The following is a 20,733-nucleotide window of genomic DNA, read 5'->3' on the forward strand; positions in this document are numbered from 1 at the left end:
TCGACCTTTTGGTTAGTAGCTGCAGTGCTTAACCACTCTGTCACCAATGTTCCTACTGCCATATATATATGATAACCGAAATGTCACCAGTTCAAATCCACCAGGTGCTTATTGCAAAACTCCATTGGGCAGTTCCAGTCTGTCCTATAGGGTGGCTATGAGTCTGAACTGAATCGACAGAAGCAGGTTTGTCTAATATATATTATATATAATCTGTCTGAATATTCTAGTCTAAAGAGTAACAAAATCCATACACCAATGATCATGTAATACTTCTACTAACCATATCATTGATGGAGAATAGATACAGGAATACACTCTGAAGTGTCTGTTATGGCTTGAATTGTGTCCTCCCAAAATAAATATTCTAAATCTTAACCTCTATATCTGTTGTTGAAGGAGCCCTGGTACGCAGAAGTTAAGCACTTTGCTGCTAACCGAAAGTTGACGATTGGAACCCACCAGCTCCTTGACCAGAGAAAGATGTGGCAGTCTGCTTCTGTAAAGATTTATAGCCTTGGAAACCCTATGCGGAAGTTCTACTCTCTCATGTAGGGTCACAATGAGTCAGAATTGACTCCATGGCAAGGGTTTAGTTTGAGCCTACACCTGTTGTTATAATTCCGTTTGGGAATGGGTTTTGTTTGTTATGTTAATGAGGTAGTATTAATGTAGGGTGTGTTTTAAGCCAATGTCTTTTGAGGTATAAAAAGAGCAGATTAGGCAATCAAGAGAAGATGCTTAAGCAGAGATGGGGGAAGATAGATGCCATGCCAGACATCAGTTGAAATAACAAAATAGAATTGCATAATGTTTGAATTTTTCTCTCATCCATAAAACAAAACTGGATGAAATCAAATGTGACTGACAAATTTGTGGAGGATTGTAGGTGTAGAAGGAAATAAGATCTTGGCAATGTGGGTGTATAAAGGAGTGAGGAGTAATTAAATATGTAAAACAAATGAGGGGCTGTGAAGAGGAGAAAAATGAAAGACAAAAAATAGACTACAGATAATATTCTCTATATTATAAAATCACATAGCCTGTTTGAGACTCATAAGTGTCAAGAATTGAATTCCTCCATTTAAGCAGAGAGATAAAAATCAAATTGTATGTAGGACAGATACTACCACCAAAGATGCATGATCTAATAGCTCCTAGCTGAGTTGGACTCTTCGAACTTGAGAACTGAGGTCATCTGTATCAACACAATTTAAGTGTTTGTCAAGAAAACTTGCCAGGAAGGCAAGGCTGTAAATGAATGAACAACTTAAAGCAACGACCTCAAACTATTTTAGCTCAGACACCAAAACTGTCTATATAAATATCTTGCCCATATTTTCCCCAAATCAAGACTAGAGCTGTCAAGATAGTGCTCATCTTTGTTGCAGTAAGTTTAGTCAACTCACCTTTGCATAATCAGCAGGTTGTTCCTGTGTTCTATGCGAAGTCAACAATCCTGGAGGTTTTACCTTTTTTTTTTTTCTTTTCTGTTAGCAAGGGGATCCTTTACTACTTTATCAGTTCCAAAATATTTCTTTAAAAAATTTTTAAGACTGGAATTACAGACTTTTTCTTTACTGTTGCAATTTCTGCAAATTTATCAGCAAAGAGGTAAATATATAATTTTTCCTTAATTTTTAATACATAAAACAAAACCGCTTGCTCTTGAATCAACTCTGACTCATAGTGACCCTATAGGACAGAGTAGAACTGTGCCCTAGGGCTTCCAAGGAGCAGCTGGTGGATTTCAACTGCTGACCTTTGGGTAACAGCCATAGCACTTAACCACTGTGCTGCCAAGGATAGTTAACACAAAAAGGAACAATAAAATAGATAATAAACCTTAGTCGCCCTGATCCAATGAAGCCATTCCAGCTGTCTTCAGTCCAGCTCTGGTCTCCAGTTAGATTTCTAGAAGAGATTCATGTAACTCAGACCATCCCCAACAGGATAGGATCCATAGCATTGTCTGTTGTAAGGTCTGTTAGAAGGTAACCTTTTATTCTGGCTGCTTCACTGATGTCTGGCTTTATATTCCAAGAGTATCTCCTTTGTGAATAGTCCTGTCCAATGGGACCAGAAAGGGGAATAAGGCCTCTATGGTAAACATTCTGACTCTGTGAAAATTTCCTGACTGACTATTATAATTCCTGGATCTCAGAATGGAAATGCCGAGAAGGCACTGGAATAATATTGGGTCCAATGTAGATTATACCTAGGGCCTTGGTGAACAAACTCTTTACTGGTATAGACTAGTTCCATGAGGTGTGTTGATTATTCAGAACCGCTTAAACTGGGACACTAGAACCCCATTATTTCTGATAGAACCATTCTGAAGGTTTTCAATGTAGTTTTTTCTTTCTATACAATGTTCCCAGCACCTATTGAATAATTCACTTACATCATCTGGCCTCATACCTTTTACATCAATCAAATATCTGCAGATGAGATAGCCAGTCCTTTTTAAACCATAGGTTACAGAAGACTCCAATAAATTTGTCTTTATCTTAATTTTCTTTCAAAAGTCCATTAACAGCACATTTGAATTTAAAAATAGTGTCATCATCAGGTGCCTGATGCCCAACTGTAAAAATTTTTACAGTTGGGTTATGATAATGTTGAGTATATGTTAAATCAATAATCAGTCCAAGTACTTCATTTTGTTCTTGGGTATTGTTAAAAAGATCCAAACGGGAAAAACATTCTTCTGAAGCCAAGATTCCCTTCAAAACTCTTTTTCAAATGAACTTTGAAAGCAATGAAACTAGTCCAAGGCATCCATTGCCCAACAGGGAGTGGTCTTTCCACCTTCAGTGGATGTGGTTTTTGTGCTTCCTTTTGGATGAAGAATGTCCAGAAAAGACACTTCCCTGGCCCAGTTACTGCTGGAACTCATACCGGCAGCTCATGTGGGTCCCATGATGCTACCCACCCAACACCAATAGTGCCAAAAATGCCAGACCTGTGCCCTCCGTGCAAGAAAAAGATCCTTGGTTTTAACATTGTTAACCAAGACTACCTCATCCTTGTGGAACAGTGTGCTCCTACTTTAGGGGTTGAGTTTCCTGCTTGGAGATTTCTTTGATATAGGACAAGGGAGGACAGTCTTTTATTGTGTCTGAGCTCTGATATCTTTTTGTTAACTCCCAAATATGGAGTTAAGTCTTTTCTCCTAAGAATGATGATCATTCTTTTAGAATCTGGTGATTACCTGATCTGAATTGAAAATACTTATCCCTGATGAAATTCTGCCTTGTTAACACTACTCTTTGTCCTTATCCATATTCTGTTGTGGCTCCATAAGAAGAATTTTATTGGGAAGAGGTAGGTGTAAGACTAATGTGTATGTTTGCACTTGAGGCTGCACGCACGGCTGATAAGTTGAAAAGGGTTTGTCATACTGACACCCTTATACTACAAACTTTTCCCTGAGACACCAAACAAAACAATATGAGAACATTTTGAAATCTCACCTTGTTTAGGCTGTGAAGGTCTGATTATTGGAGAGTTTTCCTGTGAAAGGATTCCATACAATGGACATTGCATATTGTTATAGCTGCCACGAGAGATGGCTAACTATTAGGTTGAACATCTGAGACACAATGTGTCATACTCTCATGGGCTCGTCTCAGGCTAAGTCAGCACTTCCTCTAGGCCCAACTTTTGCTTCTTAAGTGTATTTACACTGTAACTCTAACTCATGCCCAGATCTTTCTCATTGTTGTTGCTGTCGTTAGCGACCTTATGCACAACAGAAGGAAACACTGCCCAGTCCTGAGCCATCCTTACAATCGTTGTTATGCTTGAGCTCATTGTTGCAGCCACTGTGTCAATCCACTTTGAGGGTCTTCCTCTTTTCTGCTGACCCTGTACTCTGCCAAGCATGATGTCCTTCTCCAGAGACTGATCCCTTCTGACAACATGTCCAAAGTATATAAGACGTAGTCTCACCATCCTTGCTTCTAAGGGGCATTCCGATTGTACTTCTTCCAATACAGACCTCCGTTCATTCTTTTGGCGGTCGATGGTATATTCAATATTCTTCACCAACACCACAATTAAAAGGCATCAATTCTTCTTCAGTCTTCCTTATTCATTGTCCAGCATTCACATGCGTATGGTGAGATTGAAAATACCATGGCTTGGGTCAGGCGTACCTTTGTCTTCAAGGTGACTTCTTTGCTCTTCAACACTTTAAAGAGGTCCTTTGCAGCAGATTTACCCAATGCAATGGGTCTTTTGATCTCTTGACTGCTGCTTCCATGGCTGTTGATTGTGGAGCCAAGTAAAATGAAATCCTTGGCAACTCCCATCTTTTCTCCGTTTATAATGATGTTGTTCGTTGGTCCAGTTGTGAGGATTTTTGTTTTCTTTATGTTGAGGTGCAATCCATACTGAAGGCTGTGGTCTTTGATCTTCATTAGTAAGTGCTTCAAGTCCTCTTCACTTTCAGCAAGGAAGGTTGTGTCATCTGCATAACGCAGGTTGTTAATGAGCCTTCCTCCAACCCTTCTTCGTATAATCCAGCTTCTTGTATTATTCACTCAGCATACAGTTTGAATATGTATGGTGAAAGAAAGAACACAACCCTGACACGCATGGTTCCTGACTTTAAACCAATCAGTATCCCCTTGTTCTATCCTAACAACTGCCTCCTGATCTATGTAAAGGTTCCTCATGAGCATACTTAAGTGTTCTGGAATTCCCATTCTTCACAATATTATCTATAATTTGTTATAATTCACCAGTCAAATGCCTTTGATGGTCAATAAAACACAGGTAAATATCCTTCTGGTATTCTCTGCTTTCAGCCAGGATCCACCTGACATCAGCAATGATATCTCTGGTTCCACGACCTCTTCTAAAACCTGCCTGAATTTCTGGCAGTTCCCTGTCGGTATACTGCTACAGCCATTTTTGAATGATCTTCAGCAAAATTTTGCTTGGTTGTGATATTAATGATATTGTTCTATAATTTCCACATTTGGTTGGATCACCTTTCTTGGGAATAGGCATAAATATGGATCTCTTCCAATCAGTTGGCCAAGAAGCTGTCTTCCATATTTCTTGGCATAGATGAATGAGCACCTCCATTGCTGCATCTGTTTGTTGAAACATCTCAATTGGTATTCCATCAATTCCTGGAGCCTTGTTTTTCTCCAATGCCTTCAGAGCAGCTTGGACTTCTTCCTTCAGTACCATTGGTCCCTGATCATATGCCACCTCTTGAAATGGTTGAAAATTGCCTAATTCTTTTTGTTATAATGACTCTGTGTATTCCTTCCATCTTCTTTTGATGCTTCTTGCATCATTTAATATTTTCCCCATAGAATCCTTCACTATTGCAATTCGAGGTTTGAATTTTTTCTTCAGTTCTTTCAGCCTGAGAAACTCCTAACGTGTTCTTCCCTTTTTGTTTTCCATCTCCAGCTCTTTGCACATGTCATTCTAATACTTTACTTTGTCTTCTCGAGACGCCCTTTGAAATCTTCTGTTCAGTTCTTTTACTTCATCAATTCTTCCATTTGCTTTAACTGCTCAATGCTCAAGAGCAAGTTTCAGAGTCTCTTCTGACATCCATCTTGGTCTTTTCTTTCTTTCCTATCTTTTCAGTGATCTCTTGCTTTCTTCATGGATGATATCCTTGCTGTCATTCCACAACTCATCTGGCCTTAGGTCACTAGTGTTCAATGAGTCAAATCTACTCTTGAGATGGTCTCTAAATTCAGGTGAGATATATTCAAGGTCATATTTTGGCTCTTGTGGACTTGCTCTGATTTTCTTCATTTTCAGCTTGAACTTGCATATGAGCAATTGATGGTCTATTCCACAGTCGTTCCCTGGCCTTGTTCTGACTGATGATATTGAGCTTTTCCATCATCTCTTTCCACAGATGTAGTCAATTTGATTTCGGTGTATTCCATCTGGTGAGGTCCATGTGTATAGTCACCATTTATGTTGGTGAAAGATGATATTTGCAATGAAGAAGTCGTTGGTCTTGCAAAATTCTATCATTCGATCTCCAGCATTGTTTGTGTCACCAAAGATATAATTTCCAACTACTGATCCTTCTTTGTTTCCAACTTTCACATTCCAGTTGCCAGTAATTATTAATGCATCTTGATTGCGTGTTCAATCAATTTCAGACTACAGCAACTGATGAGAATCTTCTATTTCTTCATCTTTGGCCTTAGTGGTTGGTGTGTAAATTTGAATAATAGTCATATTAACTGGTCTTCCTTGTACGTGTATAGATATAATCCTATCACTGATAACGTTGTACTTCAGGATAGATCTTGAAACGTTCTTTTTGATGATGAATGCAACACCATTCCTCTTCAAGTTGTCATTCCCAGCATAGTAGTCTATATGATTGTCTGATTCAAAATGGCCAATACCAGTCCATTTCAGCTCACTAATGCCTAGGATATTGATGTTTATGCATTCCATTTCATTTTTGACGATTTCCAATTTTCCTAGATTCATACTTCATACATTCCAGTTTCCGATTATTAACGGATGTTTGCAGCTGTTTCTTCTCATTTTGAGTCGTGCCACATCATCAAATGAAGGTCCTGAAAGCTTTGCTCCATCCACATCATTAAGGTCAACTCTACTTTGAGGAGGCAGCTCTTCCCCAGTCATCTTTTGAGCGGCTTCCAAACTGGAGGGCTCATCTTCCAGCACTATATCAGAGACTGTTCTGCTGCTATTCATAAGGTTTTCACTGGCTAATGCTTTTCGGAAGTAGACTGCCTGGTCCTTCTTCCTAGTCTTTCTTAGTCTGGAAGCTCAGCTGAAATCTGTCCTCCACGGGTGGCCCAGCAGGTATCTGAATACTGGTTGCATAGCTTCTAGCATCACAACAACACCCAAGCCCTCACAATACGACAAAATGACAGATCTTTCTAGGTGGTATAATTTCAAAAAAGATAACTTATGATTAGAAGTTCTGGAAATTTCAATATGAAAAATTATTTATTTGAGTTGCACCCTAGGAAAATAGGAGGCAAACTTCAAACATCCAATGGTCAGCACTTTTTTATTGATGTGAAGAAGCTTCCAAGAGAAATTCTGATACTATTTTTTTTTTTAAATCAAATGATTCCTCATCTAAAGCCAATAAATACAGGGCCTAAAATTAAACCACAATTTTTAGGTCCTCAGAAACCACAATGTGGCCCTAAATGTTTTATCTCACTATTCCTTTCTGCATACTTTTAAACAGTGTTTTTCCATTCCCCTCTGTTCCTATCCTCTTTTTGACAAGCTGATTTCTTCCATGATTGGTCAGAAATCACCAATAGCACAAAGTCCTTTTTATGGTTCACCTTTTTCTGAAGAAGGCAAGCCCTTTTTAATCTAGGCTTTTAGTCCTAGATATTAGTTTGAGCTTAAAACCACTTGCCAAGACTTTCTGAAGCCTAGAAAAGAAAGAAATTCACAGTGGAATTTATAAATTGTTTGAGGAACACACAATCCAGGGTTCTCAAATCTGAATGAATTAGTTCATATATTAGTAAGAACCTAAGATGCAAAAAAAGAGAAAATGCATACCTGGAAGATCTTGAAGGAGACTAAAACACTACAAGTTTCACAGGAAACCAGAAGGGTTTAGAAAAGCTGTAGATGATAAAAGAAGATTTGTCAAAGTCTTCCCCAACATTTCCCAGTAAAAATTGCTTACACTCTACCGTGGGTTGAATAGTGTTCTTCCAAAAGATATATCCACCCAAAACCTGTGACAATGACTTCATTTAGAAAAATGGTTTTTGCAGATATAATTAAATTAAGGGTCTTCAAATGAGATCATCTTGATATACCCAGGTGATTGTAAATCAAATGAAAAGTATTCTTGTAAAAGAAAGGCAGAGGGAAAAATGATAGAGGAAAAGACCATGTGGAGATGAAGACAAAGATTGGAGTGAGCAGCCATAAGCTAAGGAATGCAGACAGCCCCCAGTAGCTGGAAGAGGCAAGGTAGGATTCTCCGCTAGAGTCCTCAGAGGGAATGTGGCCCTGCTGACACCTTGATTTTGAACTGTGAGAGAATATATTTCTATTGTTTTAAAGCATGAGGCTCATTATAATTTGTTACAGCAGCTCCAGAAAACTAATACAGTCTCTAAGTAGTCCCGTAAACAAAGTTTAAGTCCATTGGATATATCAGGAATAGTCTTTATAAAACTTCTAGTCAGCAATCAGGAGTAGATCCTGAAATAAACACAACCTCAGCTCTCTCCTCACTTTTAGTGAATGGCCTTAAGCCAGAAATAGAAGATTTAATATAGAAGCAAAAACCTGAAATGGGAAAAATCTGATTGCCATGTTGCCAACTCCTTTCTGAACAATGGAAAAGAGCCTTTGAGCAAACACAGAAAATAGGACAAAAAAAAAAAAAAATGCCAGCTTTACATATGAAACAGCTAGGTTTAAGTTTAAGTTACCCATTTATGTTACCATACACTGGAGAGAGAGAAAGTCTCTTGATACTGACCCTTGTAGTTACACTATGCAGAAAGGATATTGGGAAAAATAATGGCCTTGTATTAGGTAAGAATCTGATGGAAAAAAAAAGGCTGGGTGAACAATAAAGGTATTTCCAATAGAAAACAAGTATTCAATTACCCATTTAAACCTTAAATTCCATGGAGTAATTTTCCTATATATCAGAGACATTTTAGGAATTTTTGATTTTATGTGCTTCAGTGGAAACCCTGGTGGCACAGTGGTGAAATGCTACGGCTGCTAACGAAAAGGCCAATAGTTCAAATCCATCCGGCACTCCTTGGAAACTCTATGGGGCAGTTCTACTCTGTCCTATAGGGTCACTACGAGTTAGAATTGACTGGACAGCAATGGGTTTGGTTTTGGTTTATGTGCTCTAATATTAACCTTAACCTTGCCAGACTTACAAAACCTATCCCACAGCGTCAATTAAGTACTCAGGTGGATGTAGAAATCTAATCTCTACTTAAAGGTGAAAAACGACCAATGGCAGGATTAAAAATTGAGACTACCTGAGTCAACATGAGTTAACTGTTAAGTTTGGGAAATAAGATCATTTTGTCAACTTGACAATTATTTGTTTCATGGTTTTTCTGTTTGTTTTTGTTTTGCAAGAAGATAAGGTTATAAAACAAACAAATCAAACCAAACAAAAAAACTCATTAGTTCTAAAACACCCTTTACAAACCAATGCATGCAGGCAAACAGATTTCCTACCAAAATACCAACTTGTGGCTTAAGTGAAAAACTCACTTTTCAAATTAAATTTTGTTTTCCAACACTCACTTCAAGACTTTTGCCAGAGACTGTCCACAAATTCCAAATTATTTCACAAAGTGGAGCTGCCCTATTCTGGACTTTGCTCTTTTGTTAGTAACATATTTTTATTGCAGATTCTCAGAATCAAGTTGAGGGCTTGTTAAAACACAGATTGCTGTGCTCAATCCCCATAATTTATGATTCAGTAAGTCTATGGTGGAGCTACAAAATTTACATTACTACATTTACAAAATTTGCATTGACATTCCCAGGTGGTGATGATGCTGCTGGTATGGGGAACCACACTTTGAGAGACACTGCTTTGTTTTTTAAGCTGGTTTAACTCAAGGTTCTTCATTGGTTGCAGCCAAAAATCTCCTAAATGATTACATTTGGTATTACCACTGTAATCAGAGAAAGATTTTATTGAATTGCAATTGTAGTTTTTGAGGAAGGGTAGAGGCCCAGTTGAGAATGGTGATTCTGAAAAAGGTTATGGATAATACATAATGTAATAAATAGAAATTTTCATTTTAATCCAATCACCAAAACTAACATACACTAGAAATCTAAAAAAATACCTATGGTTCATAGCATCCTTAAACCAAATCCATTGCTAATGAGTCAATTCTGACTCATAGTGACCCTACAGGACAGAGTAGAACTGTCTCATTGCATTTCTAAGGCTGTAAATCTTTACAGAAGCAAACTGTGACATCTTTCTCCCAGGGATGGGCTGGTGGGTTCGAACCACTGACCTTTAGGTTAGTGGCCAAGAACTTTAACTATTGAACCACCAGAACTCTTTAGAGAAGCAGAATTTTTTGTATCAGAACTCTTTCAAGTGTTAATGAGACATAGAATGAATAGATTAATTATAGAATCAAATAACTAAAAATAATACAATTCATTCTTTAATGTCATGCCACACCTTTAGACAGATGGCTGTCCAAATCTTCCAAGGCTCATTTGGAATAAAAATCACTCTGAAATGTGTCCAGGAAAAATGTAAAACAGTTAGGATGGAGAAAATACAGTGATTATTCAAAAAAATATTTTGGTGATATGAGTGCAAGAGTTTTACTGGAATTGTTACCATTTAGTAACTTAAAGCAATGAACAGCTATATGCATGGTAGGTTCATTCCATTAATGGCAGGGAACTAGGAATTTATATTTCTTAGATCTAAGCCATCAAGATCTGCGCTAAGGCACACAGATTTTGACTCTTGTGACTACTCACTCTTTGACAAAATAAACAGAGCAGAACAACGCTGCTCATATGCTGCCACAATTTAGTCTTTGAACTTGAGTCAAGACAGGATGAATAGTGAATTTTCAAGCTCACCCACAGCAGGATCTTCAGCTAATAAGCATTCCACATTTTAGATACAATTTAGAAGGAATCATATGCCTCTTTAGAACTGATACATGGGGATATTTTAAAAAATCTAAAGTTTTATAACTATCGCCCTTAGAATTATAACTTTGATTTCTTCCTAAAATTAACCACTGACCTGCTTTCTGTCACTATACTTTTGTGTTTTTTAGAGTTTTATAAAGAGGAACTCATATAGTATTTAGCCTTAAAAAGTGTCTAAAATTTGTCTAGGTTTTTTTTCACATAACATACCGCTTTTGAGATTTCACTTCCATTGTTGTAGTTATTGTTCCTTTGTATTGCTAAATAGTATTCAGTTAAGTACAGATAAAGAGGAACACAGTAGCTGTACAGACAGGGCCTGCCAGGGGATAGCAAGCGTGCAAGCAAAGGCACATAGGGTTTGCGACGGTGGGTCTTGAACGTCATTCACTTGAACAAGAATGGACTGCATTTATATGGACTACATTGCAGACACAGTGGTTGGTTCTAAGCAAATGAGTTCCATGGCTAAGTTTTTCTTAAAGATAGCTCACATTGTAAAAAGTATGAGCATTACCTGCTTTTGAATAAGATTATAATCAGGGAAAACGCCTAGAAAGGATGCCCACCGGAGAGACTGATAAGTGCACATATCAAGTCAGTATAGTTAAGGAGATCTGAATCAAGGTGCATGTAAGAATTAACATCTGTAAGACTTTATAACTGATTGGGTGGCAGTATGGGTATGGAGAGGGAGCTGAATAAAAAAAGGACAATTCTAGCCTTCAATTTGCATGGTTTGGATAATGGTAGTATTTTTTTCTACTACACATATCACATGCAAGCGAAAGTTTGCTGAAGATCATTCAAAAATGACTGCAGCAGTATATCAACAGGGAATTGCCAGAAATTCAGGCCGGTTTCAGAAGAGGACATGGAACCAGGGATATCATCGCTGATGTCAGATGGAACCTGGCTAAAAGCAGAGAATACCAGAAGGATTGTTTTTACCTGTGTTTTATCGACTATGCAAAGGCATTCGACTGTGTAGATCATAACAAATTATGGATAACATGGCAAAGAATGGGAATCCCAGAACACTTAATTGTACTCATGAGGAGCTTTTACATAGATCAAGAGGCAGTTGTTTGGTCAGGACAAGGGGATATTGATTGGTTTAAAGTCAGGAAAGATGTGCGTCAGGGTTGTATTCTTTTGCCATACCTTTATTCAGTCCATATGGTGAGCAAATAATATGAGAAGCTGGACTGCATGAAAAAGAATGAGTCCTCAGGATTGGAGGAAGACTCATTAACAACCTGCATTATGCAGATGACACAACCTTTCTTGCTGAAAGTGAAGAAGACTTGAAGCACTTACTAATGAAGATCAAAGACTTCAGCCTTTAGTATGGATTACGCCTCAACATAAAGAAAACAAAAATCCTCACAACTGGACCGATGAGCAACATCATGATAAATGGAGAAAAGATTGAAGTTGTCAAGGATTTCATTTTACTTGGATCCACAATCAATAGCCATGGAAGCAGCACTCAAGATATCAAAAGACACATTGCATTGGGTAAATCTGTTGGACAGTGTTGAAGTGGAAAAATATCACCTTGCAGACTAAGGTGCACCTGACCCAATCCATGGTATTTTCAATCACATCATATGCATGTGAAAACTGGACAGTCAATAAGGAAGACCGAAGAAGAATTGACGACTTTGAATTGTGGTGTTGGCAAAGAATATTGAATATACCATGGACTGTCAAAAGAACAAACAAACCTGTCTTAGAAGAAGTACAACCAGAATGCTCCTTAGAAGCAAGGATGGCGAGACTGTGTCTTACATATTTTGGACATGTTGTCAGGAGGGATCAGTCTCTTGAGAAGGACATTATGGTTGGCAGAGTACAGGATCAGCGGAAAAGAGGAAGAACCTCAATGAGGTGGATTGACACAGTGGCTGCAACAATGAGCTCAAGCATAACAATGATTGTAAGGATGGCTCAGGACCAGGCAGTGTTTCATTCTGTTGCGCATAGGGTTGCTATGAGTCGGAACTGACTCAACGGCACCTAAGAACAAGAACAACAACAACACATATAGTAGCAGGATACTCTGAAATATAATCTGAGTCTTACTCTTAGTGTCTCAGGAGATCTCTCCTGGTACTTCTTCCTTTCTCCTTAGTATTATTATTTTCCAATCCCTGTTTGAAATCTCTTCCTTGGATAAGGATGATTTTGCTCCGCCTGTAACTTCATGTCTTTGACTGTTCGTTTGATTGCTAACTCTGCCTTTATCATTCAGTACTGTCTTCTTTGATGCCTTTGCTCAGCAGTTGTCATACTGCTCTCACATCCAACCCAGGTTACCCAAACCCCATGTCCTGAGCCAGTTAAAATTTCTCATCTACTCACTAACACAGCTGAGAAGCATGCACACAGAAGAACCAAGGACTGATTGGAGGGAATTATTATGAATCCAGTTTTGAACATGTAGAGTTTGAAATAAAGTTAGTAATTTTTCTGAAGAAATATACGGGAAGAACAAAACAAAAAACAGCTGGCAGGTGTTTCCCTGATGACCTTTTCTAAAGTGTACAACCCCACCATCCCTTACTCTCTATAATAAGATCAGGCTTTATTTCCATCACAATATAACTTATATGTAAAATAAGCGGGATATGTGGGATAGAATGAGTTTCACGTTTCTCCTTCCATCTCATATATCACACCCTACCAACCTAGAGTCAAAAATAAAGCTTCCTTATTTTATCTTCATCCTTTAAAATGTGCTGCCAGGAGCAAGTTCTTCCTCAAGAACTGAATGAAAGCTCAATAGGTACTATGACTGACTTGTAGTCATTAGTAGATAATAGAAAGTCTCATAATAACTTTAAATTACAAATTTTAATTCAGCAATTAAAATTTCCACTCCTAGGTAGTAATCAAATTCCAGTCTTGATTTAAATTTAAACCATCTCCACAGAACTATGGTCTCACTAGTGAGGCAGAGGTCTGCTTTTCTGCCTTCTAACTGGGATTTCTGACCGCTTAGCATTGTAAGGAACAATGAGGATAGAGGGAGAAGAAGAATAGGTGTTAATTGACTGGTGTTTACTTCTCATTGCCTGGGCCAAGTCCATGTTTAACATAGTCCTTTCAGTCATAAATACATGAAATTATAAATATACATAATTATGCATACAATCTCATGTAAAAACTATATGTAAATATATTTAATTATATATGCAATTTTAAATATATGTAATAGATGTAAACATACCATTTATTTATTAGAAAATTATTAGATTATTATTAATATATAACCTCTTCATAGGCAAGGATCTTGCCTGATTTTTGGTTTACCACTGTAACCCTAGTTTCTATAATACTGCCTGAAACATAATAGAAATATTAAATAAATGTGTGTTGCATAGATATTAACAAACGTACATCATATCATGGGGCACTGAGTTTAGATTTTACGTACACGTTATGGACTGTCTCCTGTATTTAAGAATCTTATTATAAAAAAAAAAAAGAGATATATAAAATTTTAAGAGTTAGAACTCAAAGTCATACAAACTGAATCAAACCAATTTTGCGTATATATACATATATTATTATATATGCATAATATATACATATACATACATGTTCAGTAATATATGTGTATATATTCAAACTTTGCATTATTGTATATTAGTACTGTTAATTTTTTTTTCTATTATAAGCATTTGCTAAAATTCTAAACACCTGGATAGTTTATATTTCCTTGCCTACAACAACACTTGGCTCACAGAACGGCAAAATAATTATATGCCCATTTACTAAAATGACATAAGCATACATTTTTACAATCAGTAAGAATGTAGTATTTCAATGTATTTCATAAAAATATAAGGGAATCAGATAATTTTATTTGAACAACAATAATCTCGAAAATAAAACACCATTTAAGGAATTCATTGTAACTCAGAGAGATACTTCATAAATTAGTATATATTTAGCATTCATTCCAAATCATTAAAACATGTGACATTACTTAATATGGTCTTAAAATTACAGCATATTCACTTAACTAATCTGCCATGTCCTTTAAAAATCTGCTTTGAAAAATTGCTATGTGTTGTTCCTAGGAGATACAGTATTGGATGTCATATCAGATAAACCAATTGTAGTGCACTGAATGGTGGCCCCATCCCAAGTCCTAATCCCTGGAACCTGCAAATGTTATTTTATTTGGAAAAAAATTTTTTGCAGATGTAATTAAGTTAAGGGTTTTGAGGTAAGAAGATTATCCAGGATTATCCTGGTGACCCTAAATCCATTGACAAGTGTCATGAAAAAAGCGTAGAGGAGAGACACACAGAAAAGAAGAGAAGGCCATGTGACTATGGAGACAGAGATTGAATGATGCAGCCGCAAGTGCAGGAATGCTGACAGCCCCTCATCGTTGGCAGAGGCAAGGGACAGACACTCCCTTACAGTCTCTGGAGGAAGCAGGGCCCTGCCAATGCATCCATATCACATTTTTGCCCTCCAGCACTGTGAGAAAATCAATTTTTGTTGTTTTAAGCCACCCAGTTTGTGGTAATCTGTTATAGCAACCTTTCGAGGATAATACAACAGTATTCAAAAGTGCTGTCTTCAAATTTAATTATATAAACACTATGATTGATGAATAATTGAGAACTTTTAAAGAGGTCTCTTCTTAAATATGTACGTTATAATGAAGTTTTCTTTAATAGTAAAAATCAGAAGTAATTCACGCATTCTATACTACCAAGAGATTAAAGTAAAAAAGGTGGTAGTCAACCAATGCTATTTTGTAATGAATAAATCCTGGATAAGCCATTAAAATAAAACAAAGCAAATAAAATAAGCCACCTCTTTTTTAAAATCTAGGATTTTATTCCTTGTACAAAATGTAATGCTTCTCTCTGAGGAAAATATAAGCCAAGCAATGGTGAGGATTGAATTTGGAATCTGTAGAGTAAGACAAAAAATGAATGTAAACAATCATATAATGAGACATCTTCAATGATACTGATGCATTTTCATATCCTCTTACATGCTGCAAGTGTTAATCCAGGCATCCTTTTCTGCTTTCAATGCCACTACTACATCAACTTGTCACCTAAATAACTGTAATTAAACATTCTCTCTAGTTGCTGATTACAGTATGCTGATGAACATTCCCCCTAGATTTAACAGCCTCTTTCATAACATCTACAATAATCATCACATATTATAGTCTCTTTTTTGCTGAAGACTTCTTAAATAATCTAAAATTTAAATTGAACAGGTCTTTGATTATTGCAGTCTAAATTTTAGCAGCACTTAATCAAAAATGTGTAGGATCATATTATTGGCATCTACAAAGCAATATGGTAGTATATATCCAGGAAAATAAATACTTAAGCTCTTTGGTCATTGATCCATGTCATTTTAAAAATTAAAACATTAGTGTATAACCCATAAAAAATTTTTCCTGCAAGTATCAAGCTAATAAGGGGTGAAATTTTTGAATGGAGCATTTATAACATGCATGTAACCCATTTCTGAAGACTTTGCACACATACTGTTAATGTATAGAACACTGAAATTTGAACTAAGTAAAAGTTCAGTAAGAACTTTTTGAAGTTATCATTGAATTAGGTCCATATTATTCAATCATACAAAAGAAAAATGACATGAACTTTCAAATCTAGACTCCCAATATGTGAGTAGATTTTACTCGGACTACCATTATCCCTAGAAGTCTTAGATGATGCAAATGGTTAAGTGCTTTACTACTAACCAGGATGTTGGTGGTTTGAACTCACTCAGAGGTTCCTCCCATCTGTTTCAAAATTTCACAGCTTTGAAAACCCTGTGGAGCACAGTTGTACTCTGTAACATATGGGGTCTACAAGAGTCGGAATTGCCCCAAAGTCAAATGGTTTTTTGTTTGTTTATTTTTGTCCTTGTTGCTATTGTTGTTAGGTGCCATTGAGTTGATTCTAACTCATAGTGATCCTATGTACAACAGAACAAAACACTGACTAATCCTGTACCATCCTCACAATCATTGTTATGCTTGAGCCCATTGTTGCAGCCATTGTGTCAATCCACCTCATTGAGGTTCTTCTTCTTTTTCACTGACCCTCTGCTTTACCAAGCATGCCGTCCTTCTCCAGGAGCTGGTTCCTCCTGATAACATGTTCAAAGTATTTGAGATGTAGTCTCACTATTCTTTGCTTCTAAGGAGAATTCTGGTTGTACTTCTTCCAAGACAGATTTGTTCATTCTTTCAGCAGTCTAATATTCTTCATCAACAGCACAACTCAAAGGCATCAATTCTTCTTCAGTCTTCTTTATTCATTGCCCAGCTTTTGCGCACATATGTTGTTGGTAGTGGTGGTAGGTGCCGTCGAGTCAGTTCCAACTTATAGCGACCCTATGTACCACGGAACGAAACACTGCCCACTCCTGCACCATTCTTACAATCGTTGTTATGTTTTAGCCTATTGTTGCTGTCACTGTGTCAATTCATCCTTTGAGGGTATTCCTCTTTTCTGCTGACCCACATGGCTGTCTTCAAGTTGGTTGGCCAGGTAGCTGTCTTACAAAGTTCTTGGAATAGATGAGTGATCACTTCCAGAGCTGCATCCATTTCTTGAAACATCTCAATTGATACTTAGTCAATTCCTAGAGTCTTGTTCTTTGCCAATGTCTTCAGTGCAGCTTGGACTTCATCCCTCAGCACCATAGTTTCCTAATCATATGTTACCTCTTAAAATGGTTGAACGTCAACTAATTCTTTTGGTATAATGACTCTGTGTCTACTTCTGAAAAGAATTAACCAGTGTAAACCCTATGAATAGCAGGAGAACATTGTCTGATATAGTGTCAGAAAATGAGCCCCCCAGGTTGGAAGGCACTCAAAATACAACTGGGGAAGAAAGAGCGGCGTCCTCAAAGTAGAGTCGACCTTAATGATGTGGATGGAGTCAAGCTTTTGGAACCTTCATTTGCTGATGTGGCACAACTCAAAATGAAAACAAACAGCTGCAAACTTCTGCTAATAATTAGAATGTGGAATGTATGAGTATGAATCTAGGAAAATTGGAAATCATCAAAAATGAAATGGAACACATAAACATCCAAGGCATTAGTGAGCTGAAATGGACTGGTATTGGACATTTTGAATCGGACCATCTACTACACTGGGAATGAAAATTTGAAGAGGAATGGTGTCGCATTCATAGTCAAAAAGAAAATTTCAAGATCTGTCCTGAAGGACAATGCTGTCAGTGATAGGATAATATCCGTACACCTACAAGAAATACCAGTTAATATGATTATTATTCAACTTTATGTGCCAACCACTAAGGCCAAAGATGAAGAAATTGAAGATTTTTATCAGCTTCTGCAGTCTGAAATTGATTGAACATGCAATCAGGATGCATTGATAACTACTGGAGATTGGAATGCAAAAGTTGGAAACAAAGAAGGATCAGTGGTTGGAAAATATGGCCTTGGTGATAGAAACAATGCCAGAGATCGAACGATAGAATTTTGCAAGACCAAAGACTTCATTGCAAAACCTCTTTTTCACCAACATAAACAGCAACTATACACATGGACCTCACCAGATGGAATACACAGGAATCAAATTGCCTACATCTGTGGAAAGAGACAATGGAAAAGTTCAATATCATCAGTCAGAACAAGGCCAGGGGCCGACTGCGGAACAGACCATCAATTGCTCATATGCAAGTTCAAGTTAAACCTGGAAAAAATCAGAGTAACTCCAGGAGAGCTAAAATACGACCTTGAGTATAATCCACCTGAATTTAGAGACCATATCAAGAATATATTTGGCATGGTGAACAAAGACGAGTCATGGAATAATATCAAGGACATCATACATGAAGAAAGCTAGAGGTCATTGGAAAGACAGGAAAGAAAGACCCAGATCGATGTCTGAGGACATTGTGAAACTTGCTCTCAAATGTCAAGCAGCTGAAGCAAAAGGAAGAAATGATGAAGTAAAAGAACTGAACAGAAGATTTCAAAGGGCCTCTCGAGAAGACAAAGTATTATAATGACATGTGAAAAGAGCTGGAGATAGAAAACCAAAAGGGAAGAACATGCTAGGCATTTCTCAAGCTGAAAGAACGGAAGAAAAAATTCAAGCCTATTTAATTGCATGCATATGAGGCGACTGAAAACAGCATGACTTGGGTCAGGCATACCATAGTCTTCAAAGTGACGTCTTTGCTTTTCAACACTTTAAAGAGGTCTTTTGCAACAGCTTTGCCCAATGCAATGCATCATTTGTTTTCTTTACTGCTGCTTCCATAGGTAATGTGGATTCAAATAAAATAAAATCCTTGAGAATTTTATCATTTTCTCTGTTTGTCATAATGTGACTTATTGGTCCAGTTGTGAGGATGTTTGTTTTCTTTATGTTGAGGTGTAATCCATACTGAAGGCTGTGGCCTTTTATCTTCATCTGTAAGTGCTTCAAGACCTCTTCACTGCAGAACACAGGTTGTTAATGAGTCTTCCTCCAATTCTGATGCCCTGTTCTTCTTCATATAGTCCAGCTTTTCAGATTATTTTGTCAGGATACAGATTGAATAGGTATGGTGAAAGGGTACAACCCTGACACGCACGGTTCTTGGCTTTAAACCACTTAGTATCCTTTTGTTCTGTTTGAACCACTGCCTCTTGAAATATGTACAGGTTTCTCATGAGCACTGTTAAATATTCTGGAATTCCCATTCTTCTCAGTGTTATCCATAATTTATTATGATCCACACAGTTAAATGCCTTTGCATAATCAACTGGACAAAAGAAGCTGCTCTATGGGCCCCTTCCTTCAAAGGTTGCTCAAATCACACACACATACTCTCTCTCACACACACAGACTCTCTCTCTCTCTCTCTCACACACACACACACACATTCACATCACTATCAAATGGATAATCATCCTGGCGCTTGGGATCCAAAACATACAGCTAGCAGGATCTTAGCCATAAATATCAGTTTTTATGACTAACACAATTCACTCTCCAGAGAAATCCTCCTCCACATTCCCTGACCTATGGGGTTGAAACAAAAGACAAGTGATTTCAAATAATATAAAAGTTTATGTTTTTTCTACTGCCAGTAATAAAAAAACATCTGTTTTTGGGTGAAAAAATAAATTTAGTTAAATAAATATGTTCCAATATTTAAATTGTGCATGCTATTATTTTATGTTCTCATCCCATATTTGCTGACTCATCATTTATTTGAGCTATTCCATAAGAACATGATTTAGTAGATATGAGAAAGCATATCAAGTAAACTTCGCAGAGTGCATGATTGCGTCATTCATGAATTTCTCTAAATTTATAGTTTATATATATTATGAGTATTATTATGTTAAAATACACCACTCCATATAACAAAAATAAATTATATTGTAGCAGACCTTTAAAAAGCCCAGTACCTATTTGAGTTGAGATGTGTATAGATCAGATAACAGCCTTTAATTAATTACCAAAACTTGGGATATGTCCTGATTCCATATACCTGCCTACTTCTTACATGAACTATACACACACACACACACACACACACGTAGACATAGGTATTAAGGGGAGGTAGACAGGCATATGTAATACAAACATTAAAGCAAAAGAAGAAACATATGCTTATATGTGAAGCATGAAGGAACAATTTAACCGATCTTTGACTCACAATTCTAATGTTTTTAGCATTTATTTGTTAGTTCAAACAAATCCGTATGCTTTGACTTGACTTGAAAAGAATCAGGCAAAACGCTGGCACATTTTGAAACGAAGCAGTACATGGTTGTGAAAAATTTAACGTTTCCATTTTTCACTTGTATTCTTTGAATCTAACTGAAGTGGGAAAAAAAACCTAAAAATGATAATAAAAATACCCTTTTTTTTTCCTGTAGGTTTACATCTAACTCATATATTATGCATATTTTGTTATTCACTTATTTAGGTATTATTTTGAAAATATAAAAAGTACGAACTACTTAAGTAAAACTCAATATAACTGTGCAATTTCTGCTTCCAAT

At 36.9% G+C, this 20,733-nt stretch overlaps 1 pseudogene; it reads right to left on the bottom strand.

Annotated features, from left to right (window-relative positions):
• Nucleotides 1-1,934: 1,934 nt before the first annotated feature.
• LOC126070135 (RNA/RNP complex-1-interacting phosphatase-like) lies at nt 1,935-11,079 on the bottom strand (annotated as a pseudogene).
• Between the last annotated feature and the right edge of the window lie 9,654 nt (nt 11,080-20,733).

This window comes from Elephas maximus, chromosome 1 (genome assembly GCF_024166365.1).
Source record: "Elephas maximus indicus isolate mEleMax1 chromosome 1, mEleMax1 primary haplotype, whole genome shotgun sequence".
NCBI lineage: Eukaryota > Metazoa > Chordata > Mammalia > Proboscidea > Elephantidae > Elephas > Elephas maximus.